The sequence below is a fragment of the Oryzias latipes genome, chromosome 7 (genome assembly GCF_002234675.1).
Source record: "Oryzias latipes chromosome 7, ASM223467v1".
NCBI classification, from domain to species: domain Eukaryota; kingdom Metazoa; phylum Chordata; class Actinopteri; order Beloniformes; family Adrianichthyidae; genus Oryzias; species Oryzias latipes.
In genome coordinates, this window is record NC_019865.2 from 29490664 (window position 1) to 29501853 (window position 11190).

Here is an 11190-nt window from a genome sequence, read left to right on the forward strand (position 1 = left end):
ACTTTGGTAATGTTCAGAAACTAAATGAGAAAGAATGTGTCTCTGTCCAAATATTTATGGTCCTGACTGTGCACTGTTCTTGGTCAATCAAACTGAGTCTGATCCTTATCCAGGATTGTTCTGTAATATTTGTAACTGCAAAGGAGAAATCTGTTTTTTCCCCTGAATAATGTTCATTCTGAAATGAATAATAGTTCACAATTGCATTTTGCTCTTTCTCACCGAAAAAAGACTTTTCTTACAATTATGTATTTTCCTGTGCAGCATCACCACAAACACACTGGACATGCCTTTAAACCAAGAGAACAGGAAATAACCGAAAACATCTGGATCTTGGAGAGTTTGGACAGGCTTTAAATGTTGATCAAATTAAAATGAGCCTCAGAAATCAACATTTAATTGCAACAGAACAGAAAGAGAAAAGGGGTTTAAACTGAGAATGCTTTACTCTATAAAGTAGCTTTCATATTGTATTATTTATTAAAATTTTGTTACTAAGGAAACATTGGCTTTTTTTTGATTGTTTCAGTTTTACATTAAAAAAAGGTCCAGCTTCATTTGGGAACCTTATTACCAGATGACACAGCATTTCATTGTAAAGCAGGAGATACCTCCAGTGAATATTGCAGGTTTAAAGACTTTTCCTTTTCTTTTTAACTCAGATGAATAAAGGTTTTGGTTACCGACTCACTTTGAGTCAGTACAAGCTCACTGATAAAATATTGTGTTTTTGCTGTTTTTAACATGTAATTGTGTCATGGAGGGCATTTAGAGAGAAAATTTAGATTAAAACTGCATTTCTGAGTTTGGGCTCATTAAAATCGCAATGAATGAGAAGCAGATGAAATGCCGTTGGAAAAAGGTTTTAGCAGTAAAAGCTTAACTGCAAGCCGCAGGGCGGAAGTGGCTCAGGTGGTTGAGCAGGTCGTCCAATGATCGAAGGGTCAGCGGTTCGTTCCCTCTCCCACCAGTCAACTATCGTTGTGTCCTTGGGCAAGACACTCCACCCTCCCTGCCTTCAGTGTGACTCCACTGGAGTGTGAATGTGCATGAATGTCCCGGTGATGGAGAAGCAGAACTGGCACCCACACCTCTGTCAGTCTGCCCCAGGGCAGCTGTGGCTACATTAGTAGTTACCATCACCAAATGTGAATGAGGAGGAACTTTGAGTATCTGGAAAAGGGCAGATTATTATTATTTTATTCTTTAAGCTTTATTTAATAGGGACAGTGCACATTAATGAACATCTATCAAACAATGATAGGCGTAAACATGCTGGATTATAGCAATGATGCTAATTTGCATCCATAGTCCTTAGGCAGGAAACATAAAACAGGACAAAACAAAAGACAGAATCACAGATACAATAAGAACACAAGAAGGTGGTACATTAGTCAGTGGCTACAGGACTGGTTTGCTTTCAGCCACTGCTTGAGCTGTGTTATGAAGGTCTGTAATGTTTGACACTCCCTGATGTACAGTGGAAGACTGTTCCAGAGTTTACTGGCCTTTACAGAGAGAGCGTTTTGTCCAAAGGCTGTTTTTCTGTATGGAACCTCACAGTCCCCCCGAGACGAGGCCCTAGACGATCAATTCACTTATCATACAAGCTCCCTGCTCTGCTCCATTTTGATCATCCACCTGCAGACAAATAGATCCAGAAACGTCTTTGTTTTCCTCGTCTGAGCTGGAATCTGAATCTAAACTGTACGGATGGATACGATATTGCTGCCATTTTTGTTGCACCGCTAATGTCAGGTTGGGGTTGTGAGGAACTGTAAGCTAGCAGGAGAGCAGATGGGTGACAGGCTTTTTTATTTTAGCTAAAAACAGGATAATCATGTCTAAAAGACAACGTTTAATATAGTTCAAAAAATGATCAGACTGGGAGTTTAATTTGGTGTCCAAATCGATTGTGAGAAGCATTTATTTACGTAATTGTTATTAAAGCCTTGACATATTTTTTCTCTCAAATTTTAAGAAATATTTTCTTTTTTTTTTAAAAATATTTTCTATATCAAGAACATTCCTTCTCAGAATGCAAGCTTTTTTCTTTCTGTTTACAGATGGAGAAACATCTTTACTTGTTGGTATTCTTTTTTATCAGTGAAGTATTTATGAAAAGGAGCTAAACTCTGTAGGTACAGGAAATGAGCAAAACAAATGAAACTCTGTTCATTCGAAAAACGTGGTCTGCCGTTTTTTGGTCCTTTATTTTATCATTTTTGGTAAATGTACTGTCACGGTGCCCCCGGCTGGCTCCTCCTCCTCATCAGCTACACCTGATGCCTCCAGCTGCACCTCCTCATCCTCGTCTGGCCGCAGGCTCTTAAGGAGACCACGGACCCGCAATCCACGCTAGTTCGTTGTACTTCCACGGATTACATCTCCGTTTGGACCCTTCTGGTGACTGCTCTCGTTTCGCTGTTCACGTTCCGGTCGCTCCTCTGGATATCTACTTTGGATTCACCGGTTGACGCCGCCAAGACCCTCCAACCACCTCCGTTACCTACCACAGGAAACCTGGGACTCAGCTTCATGCCCGCTGCCACATTAAAACCAGTTACACTTACCTATCTGCCTGCCTTGCGTACTTCCGGGTTCCAGCACTTGAGTCTGCCTTAGCCTGCTAGCCATGACATGTACGTATGTAATGACGTTAAATTCAACCTTTGAAACCTTCTGAAGGCCTGTTCCTGGTCACATGGTGGCATTGACAGTAAGAACAGATATGGTGGTAACAGCATGACGCTGCTCTCCTCTGATTCTGCTGCACTAGGAGGAAGCTGAGGTTACTGTGGATCCTCCACGCTGCCATGGGTCTCATTTCTCGGTTGTGTGACTTCTGTCTTCAGCTTCGTTTGCACAGATGTGATATCAGAACACAAGTACATGCCAGAAAATAACTTTTGAGGGAGAAATTGAATCGGTTAGTTCAAAAGGGGCCCAAGTCCAAGAGGTTTGTTTTTCTAGGAAAATGATTATAATTGCATAGCTTAAAGGGAGGCTACACCAAATGATTAATACTTTACCCAGATTTAGCACCAGTTCATAGCTTACAAATGCTATTATATGAAGCACCTCACTTTTATCATTTCAGAGGACTAGCAAACTAAAGTCTCTGGACTTGGGCCCTTATTGAATTAAACAGGGGTGCTGCCATATTGGATAACTAGTGCTGCCATCTATGGGATTAAGCAAAACCCATGCAAGAGAGGCCAGAGTCCAGGAATTTTGCACTTAATGCATTTTAAATGTCAAGCATAGTCAATACATTACAATGGACTTGGGACGTTTTTGCACATAATCAGATAGCTTTTCCCTTGAAGACCATAGAACATTTAATATCTTTATTTTGAAAAATTGTGGACTTGGGCCCCTTTTGAACTAACCAATTCAGTTCTAACACATTGAATAAACGTGTTTACATGCCCACTCGCAGTGTAGCAACATTTCAGGGAATCCGGGAAAAATACCCACAGAACCACTACAAGGAGGAAAAGTTTAAAAAGCAAAAGTATGTTCTGTAGGCACTGTGCATTTGAGGTAAAAGAAAAATCTGCAGCGGAAATACAAAATAAGAACTGAAAAAAATGAAAGTTGAAGGTACACACACGTGTCATAATACTATCTGTACCAGCAATTTCGGCATAATCTGGATTATCTCCTTCAGGTTGTTTTCCTTATGGTCAGTGCTTTCTTGAAGACAAGCTTTCCCCAAGCGTGCAACTGTTTGGCCTTATTCCAGCTGTAGGTCCGCTCACAAAGGTGTAACATCAAACCAAACCAAAACAATCTCAGTTTAAGCCCGCTCAGTTTCTCACTGCAGCAGAGGGTCAGGCTCAAGGACTGGGCTGAAAACCAGGGAAAAACTATCCTGTCAAAAGCGTTGAAGTCCGTAAGAATACTGCATGCAACCACTGGAAATTGTAAAAGTCTCCTTGGAAACAGACACAAGAAAACATTTTAGGAAGCCCATGTTATGATAGTTTCCCACTTTTCAAAGATCATCAAACAAACAAAAAATGGTTTTGCCTTCACAGCACCTTCTGTGCAACCGCTTCTTTCTATTGCTTGACTCCATCTGCTGTTTCTGTAAGTCCTCACATGTTGGTCATGATGTCATTCAGTAGACATATTAGGGCCCGACTTAAACGAGGGGATTTGCAGGCGAGACACCGTCAGTTCCTTTAATACGCTGAGAAATAAAATCCTAAAGCGCCCTTTAAATGAAACTGTTCGCTGTAGTTCTCCTGTGTGGTGGCTTTTTATGAGACGCACAGTCTCAATGTATAAAAAACAGTTCTTTACTGCTACTGATTAGTCAGAGACACATCAGAAAGTCACATAAGTTAGTTGTAAATCAGAATGAAGGTTTGCTGTTATGACAGTGATCAGCCTTACCAGAGAGTTCAGAGCCATGAAGTCCAGTTTTTGTCAACAGCCCATCAGAAGAGAAGACCCGAGCTCCATAGAAACATGACCAACGCCGCTGAGCCTAGTCAGCTGTAAAAAACGACCAACCAGCTGGCATCAACGAGACATGAGCCCCAAGCGTACTCCTTCTTTCCCTTCCCTTCTTCAAGTGAAACTTGGTGTGAAAACATGGGCAAGAAGAAACAAGTGAGCAGAGAGAAAGTGATAGTGAACAGCAAAAAGTCAGGAGACTGAGCCAGAGATGCAGCAGGAATAGACTTGTCTTGTTTTTCTGGTCGTTTTTAACCTGACTTCAGGTGTCTGCAAGACAGGGAGAGACCTGCGGGGAGAGAAAGACGAAGGAAAAGAAGGAAAAACAGGAAGAGAGAAGCTGCAGGCACTGATTATTAACACTAGAAGAACAGCTGCCCCTGAATGCGTTGAGGCAACAACTCCAACATTCCCTGGTCAGTGAGGTTTGAAGGTTTTAGCCAGAAGTTTGAAAAAGCTGAAGGCTCAGAAAACAGAGTTGTGTTACCAATAAAGTCCTTAATAAGGCATTCACGACAGGCACATTTAGTTAAAAGATGCTCTAAATGAAGGTGAATTTGTTCCATCCATTTACCTTTTTTTAACCCTGCCTGATCCCTTTTGGGCTCCTAGGGTTGCTGGAGCCTATCCAAACCTGCAATGGCAGCTTACATCTTGGATAGGCTGAGGAAAGAGTGCTAACCACTACCCCACAGTGTAGGCTCCAAAATAAAATAAAATAAAACACACAATTCTAATAACAATTCATTTAACATTTAAACTTTTTTTTTTAAATTTTGCTTAATCTTTATTTTTAATTTTATTTTAATCTTTAAACTTTGCTGCATGGTGGCGCAGTGGTTAGCACTCTTAACTTACAGCTGATTCAAGTCCCAGCTGGGGAACCTAAAGTAGAACACCAGTGGGGGGAGTCTGCGTGCTCTCCCCCTGCATGCGTGGGTTTTCTCCGGCTTCCTCCCACCATCCAAAAACATGCTTCATAGGTTCATTGGTTGCTCTAAATTGTCCATAGGTGTAAATATGAGTGTGCATGGGTGTGTGATTGTGGTCTGGCACAGGTTGGCTACCTGTCCAGGGTGTACCCTGCCTTAGCCCACAAGTGACTGGGATAGGCTCCAGCAGCCCTGTGACCCAGAGAGGGAATGAACGCTTAGAAAATGAATACATGAATTGAATGTTGATGAAAAACTGTTAAAATATTAAATCCCACTTGACCAACGTTGATGTGAACGTTTCTTTTCTCTTTCTTTTTTTTATGTGTGTTTTTTTTATATTCAATATAAACTTGTTTCCATTCTATGACGGAGTTTTAGGGCCAGTTTACCAAAAAATGTTTTTTTTCAAATTAGGACTTTTAAGTTGTAAATTTACGAGAAAGAAAGTCATAACTGTTAAATTAGGAGATTTTAAGTCGTAAATTTTCTCATAAATTTACTACTTAAAATCTCGTAATTTGACTTTTTTTTTGTGGCCCTAAAACTCAGTCGTATCATTCCATTCCATTCCACTATATTTTAACTCCTGCAGAGCATAAATTATGGAAATCTTTCAAATGTTGAGAATATTTATATTTAATTTCACAAAATTTGCTCATTTTTAATTTGATTCCTGCAACATGTTTCAAAAAAATTTACGACGACTGAAAAAATATTAAACCTTTTCACCTGCAACAGTTTACCAAGTAAAAATGTAATTTATCATCCGGACTATACCATCGTTAGCAAGCAAAGTGGAACATTTTAAGCACCATCAACAGATTTAGATATATTGAAAAAATCTCTGTGCGTCAGGAACAATTATGATGTCTTTTATTGGAATCAGACGATCCAGACAGACGGATGGACGGTGAAGCAAACAGATATTAGTCAGTCACTGTCTGGGGGAACAAAAAGGGTGGCGATGCCATCAGCCTTTCAAGGTTGTGGAGTGGCCCGGCCACTCTCTGGACCTCAGTCCAATAGAGAACCCATGGAGGGAGTTGGAAGGCTCAATCCAGCCGCTTCCTGCTGGAAGATGATCACTGTGCTGCAAAAGCCTCCATCAAGGTTTGCTCCTGGGTTTGAACCCGTTTTGCTTTTATTTTTGTTATATTGTTTTTTTTTTACAATGGCGCGGTGGGGCAGCGGTTAGCGCTCTCTCCTCACAGCGAGAAGGCCCTGGTTCAAACCCTGACTGGAACTTTTCCGGGTGGAGTTTGGATGCTGTGGCTGTGAATGCGCAGGTTACCTGAATACTCTGGCTTCCTCCCGCAGTCCAAAATCAGGCCTCATAGGTCCATTGGTTACTCTAAAAGTCTGCATGTGTGAATGTGTGAGTGGTCCTGCAGCAGACTGGGGATCCGTCCAAGGTGAACCCTGCCTTTGCCCAACAGTGACAGGCCCAGTAAGGTTAAGATGATGAACGGATGGCAATTTTTTTACATTAATTGTTCCTTTACTTCTGGTGTTTTATTCTCATCCTTGCAAAAAAAAAAAGCCCATTCAGGAACAACTGCTGCAAGTTAGCTTCTGCTAAAAGCATGAACATGAAACTGCTGTTTTGTTCGATATTCATGTTTTTCCATCTGTCCCTATTCACAGGTCATTCCTGTCATACCTGCTGCTGTGAGACTCTATAACCAGAGCTGCTCCCAGTGAACTCACAGGAAATGTGTTCATCTCAGTCACTTAACGCTTTCACTTTAAAATCTGTTGTGTAATTTTTAACCACATTTTTATGACCCCTGGTGCAATTCTGTTTTTGTTTTTCTTCTTACTGTAAGCTTTTGCAAATATGTGACACGTTTCCTGTTTGGATTTGAACACACTTATGCTGCTCTAACGGTAATGCTGCAACATTGGACTTTCCTCATTGCTGGACAAATAAAGGATTATCTTATCTTAACCAATAAATAAATTCAAATTTGAACCTTACCCATAACCTGACGTTGTTAATTGTCCCTTGCCTTGCCATTTTGCATTCTGATTTTTTTTCCAATGGTTATTATTTCAATCTCATTTAGGATAAAAGTAGATTTTTAAATGAAAAAGAACAAATTGGGTTCTTCTTCTTTTCAGCCCGATCCAGACTGACCTCTTTCCCCCTTATCTCTGGTGCCATCTGTTGTTCCAGGAGCCTCATTGCCTTCACTGCTCAAGGATCCTGTAAGCATTCATGTCAAAACAGAAAAAGGCAAAGAAAGTTACTTCAATGGCGCCTCTCTACCTTGATTAATGCCCTAAGCGTTCCACTCACCCACACACATTCACATGCAAACTCAATCCTCCTAGGATTGTGTAGTCCTTTCCCATTGACTCCCATTTCAAAAGTCTGATTTTTAACTCCAAATAAATGTGTCAGTATTTTGTGGATGTTTGATGCTTCTCTGTGATGAAAATGTGTGTTATGTGGTGGGGGAATGGTGACGGAGGGGGTTAAATCATTAGATGTCATTGGAGCTCATGTTTGTGCTTTATTATGGATTTGTCCCTTAATTTGTCCAATCCAAGCGCTCCATTCTTGGTTCATTGTTTGGGTGGAGTAAACTGTGTGTCTGTCCCTGTATTGAGAGGTTTAGGGATGATTATCCATCCATCTCTTGACAGACCCAGTTCTCCTGGTTCTGGTTCAGACTCTGGCAGCAGCGCTGCAAAGGAGCTTACCTTGCTTCTCAGTCCTGTCACTCCTGGGCTCTGGGTGATGTCAGAAGTGCTTTATCCAGCTGCTCTTGCTGCTCAATGTTGATGTCTACAGAAAAATCAAGCAGAGTATCTGTCTGTTAACACAACTGTGGCTGCAATACAACAATTCACTTTCCCCAAGATTCAGTTCAAACCTCAAATTTTGGGTCTCAGTTTTCTTTCAGTTCAATTTGTGTATTTGTGTATTACAAAACCACAACAAACTAAAATGTAAAAAAACTCAGAAAAATCTGTTATTTTTCAAAATCAAAAGCCTTTTAAGCAAATAATAATGAAGAAAAACCTTTCAGTCCACATTTGAGTCAACGTGCAAACTTAGGGATGCGACCATTCACTTTTCCCACAATTCAGTTTAATGGTGTGACATTTGGTTCAGTTTGAAACCCAGAATCGCGGCGTCCCTGGTGGATACAGACTTTAGTGACTTGACAGATTGGCATTCTATCCAATAATTAGACCCCTTGTAGGTAGACTTCATCAAATGATCCAAAAATTGTATTTCTCAACATTTTATAGAAATGCAACTAAGCACTTCTGTTAAAAATAATATTTTTGTGACAACCACCTTTTGACCCATGCATCATAACAAACATCAATGACAATTCCCTGATGAATTACTGTTTCTTTGGTCATTTTGAAAATTTGTTTCCATTTGTGAATCTTTAGACATGTCTACTGTTTGTTTAGATGTGAAATGAATGTAAAATCAGCTGAAAACGATGATTTTAAAGTGAAACCTTATGTTGGTGTATTAGAACTAATGAAAAATGACACATGTGGACGCGCTGCAGAAGGAAAACCTGCAGCAGGGCCAGCTGTCTCTCTTTCAACCTCATCTGCCACTTCGTCTCTGCCTCTGTCCCTGGTGCTGACTTTAAATCTGTTCTCTTTGCCGCAATCCTCATTTATTTGTGTCTCTACATAGTCACTTATCACACTCTGCAAGCAAAAATACTCTTTTGAAAGACTACAACATATGAAGTTCTCATTTTGGCCAAAGATAGTTGATCAAAATCTGTTTAAAGTGACTGTTAAAGGATGTGTAACACTTTTAACATGAAGATGTGAAGTGGTGGTTTGTTAAGTTTTTATCATGGCCAACAAACAACAGGAAAATATGTTTTAGTATGTTTTAGTTAAAACATATTTGTGAAAAACAGTTCTTCCTCTTGGTTTAATTCTGTAAAAATAAATTAATAAAAAAGTGTAAAGGCAGATCCAAGAACTTTTCATCTGTGAAAATCTTTTTTATTTTAAGCACCACAGTCAGCTTTACAGAAAGACATAGTACCAATAATAACAATATTATATTATTATTATTTATAATATTAACAATAATAAATGTTATTATTGTTAATTAGAATATTACTAATAATAATTCATAACTATTATACCTATTATTATTAATCATTATAATATGTTTTAATAATAATACATAAAAAATAATTATTATTATTATCGTTATTAATTCAATTCAATTCCATTTTATTTGTATAGCCCAAAATCACAACAACAGTCGTTTCAATGGGCTTCGTATCGGTAATTGTAAAGTAAACATGAACTCAAAAGGATCATGAATACATAGAATTCAATAGGAAAATACTAAACTGAACAAACTACACAGAATAAACCTAACAGACTAAGCTAAACTGGCATCCCTGCCCTTAGACCCCCCTTCGTGGTAAGGAAAAACTCCTTAAAAATAATGGATTCCAGAAAAAACGAAGCAACCTCAGGGGTTCCCACATGAATGAGGGATCCTCCCCCAGGACGGACAGGTGATTGACCAGAACTCATAGAGAAGAATTATCTAACTCTACAACTACATGTTTAAATAGTCCAGCAGATGAGCTTCATCCAGATGGATTTGGGGGGACGGCTGTGGGCTTTCGCCATGAATGGCACTGCATCAAACAGAGGCATGGAAAACTAAATGATAGATAAATGATCAAGAATAGAGAAGAGAAGGAGAGTAGAAGTAGATGAGAGTAGAGGATGGAAGCCCAGTGCACCATAGTTTCTCCAGCTTCAAACTTTTAGCAGACTAAAGGCCCGTACACACCGGGACGAATTTCGCCCCTGATAATCGCCGACGTTTAACGCCTCGTGACTGAACAAAGGGCACCAATGAGAGTGTGCACACCAACGCGAAAAAAAGCCACGCGTCAAAGCGTCACTTTTTAAAACCCGCCTCGTGTTCGTTTTTTTGGTTTGACGCGCATCGTCGAAAACTATACGACCAATGAGAATGGCGCTTTTGCACACGTGTCTGGAGCTTCTGAAGTTACAGTAAAACACAACTTGGGGGCGCTCAAACACAAAACTGCCTTGCTGAGCACATATACCAGCAAAGAAGATAGACGCCAAGTAGCGTCTACACAGCCGCGGAGAAATAATGATGGACATTCTTAAATATCCCCGAACCAAACACCAGTTGGAGCTACTGATGCTTGAAATATTCATGTTTTCTTTGTATGATTCTGACAAGCGCGTAAATACTTGCTCTCTTCTTCTGAGCGAAAAGCGACTTTAAGAAGCGTAAAGTTGCGCAGCGCCACCTTGTGTACAGGTGTATTTCTGTTTACATTAAGCGCCATCTAATGTCAGGGAATGAAATTGCATGTTCGCTCGGCTCATCGTCAGCGAAAATCGCCTGGGTGTGAACACAAAAGACGTGGCGAAAAACGCTGGCGAATAACGCCTGGCGAATATTCGTCCAGGTGTGTACGGGCCTTAACAATTGATTGTAATTGTTAAGTTTAATTTAAACACATTAACAGTAAATTAAAAATATTCTCTGATTACTAGCTAGTCTGATAATAAGCCTGTCCAAAGAGGAATGTTTTCAGTCTAACTTTGAATGTAGAAACTGAGTCGGCCTCTCTTACATGAGCTGGGAGCTTATTCCATAAAACAGGAGCTTGGTGACTAAACGCTCTACCTCCAACCAAACTTTTATTAATTCTAGGAACCACAAGCAGTCCTGCATTTTGGGAGCGAAGTGTTCTGTTTGGGTGGTGAGGGACTGTAAGGTCTTTAATAT

General features: G+C 40.0%; 1 protein-coding gene across 2 annotated transcripts in view; it reads right to left on the reverse strand.

The window, feature by feature from the left end:
• The window catches only part of ptpn7 (protein tyrosine phosphatase, non-receptor type 7), a 32186-nt gene extending 27443 nt beyond the window's left edge, over window positions 1-4743 (reverse strand). Inside the window, exon 1 of one of the 2 annotated variants that reach the window (XM_004086326.3) lies at window positions 4405-4743. The gene's annotated coding sequence lies outside the window, so the exon portion shown is untranslated. The remainder of the gene's footprint in view (window positions 1-4404) is intronic. The other variant, XM_011472950.3, reaches the window with a different exon arrangement.
• Between the last annotated feature and the right edge of the window lie 6447 nt (window positions 4744-11190).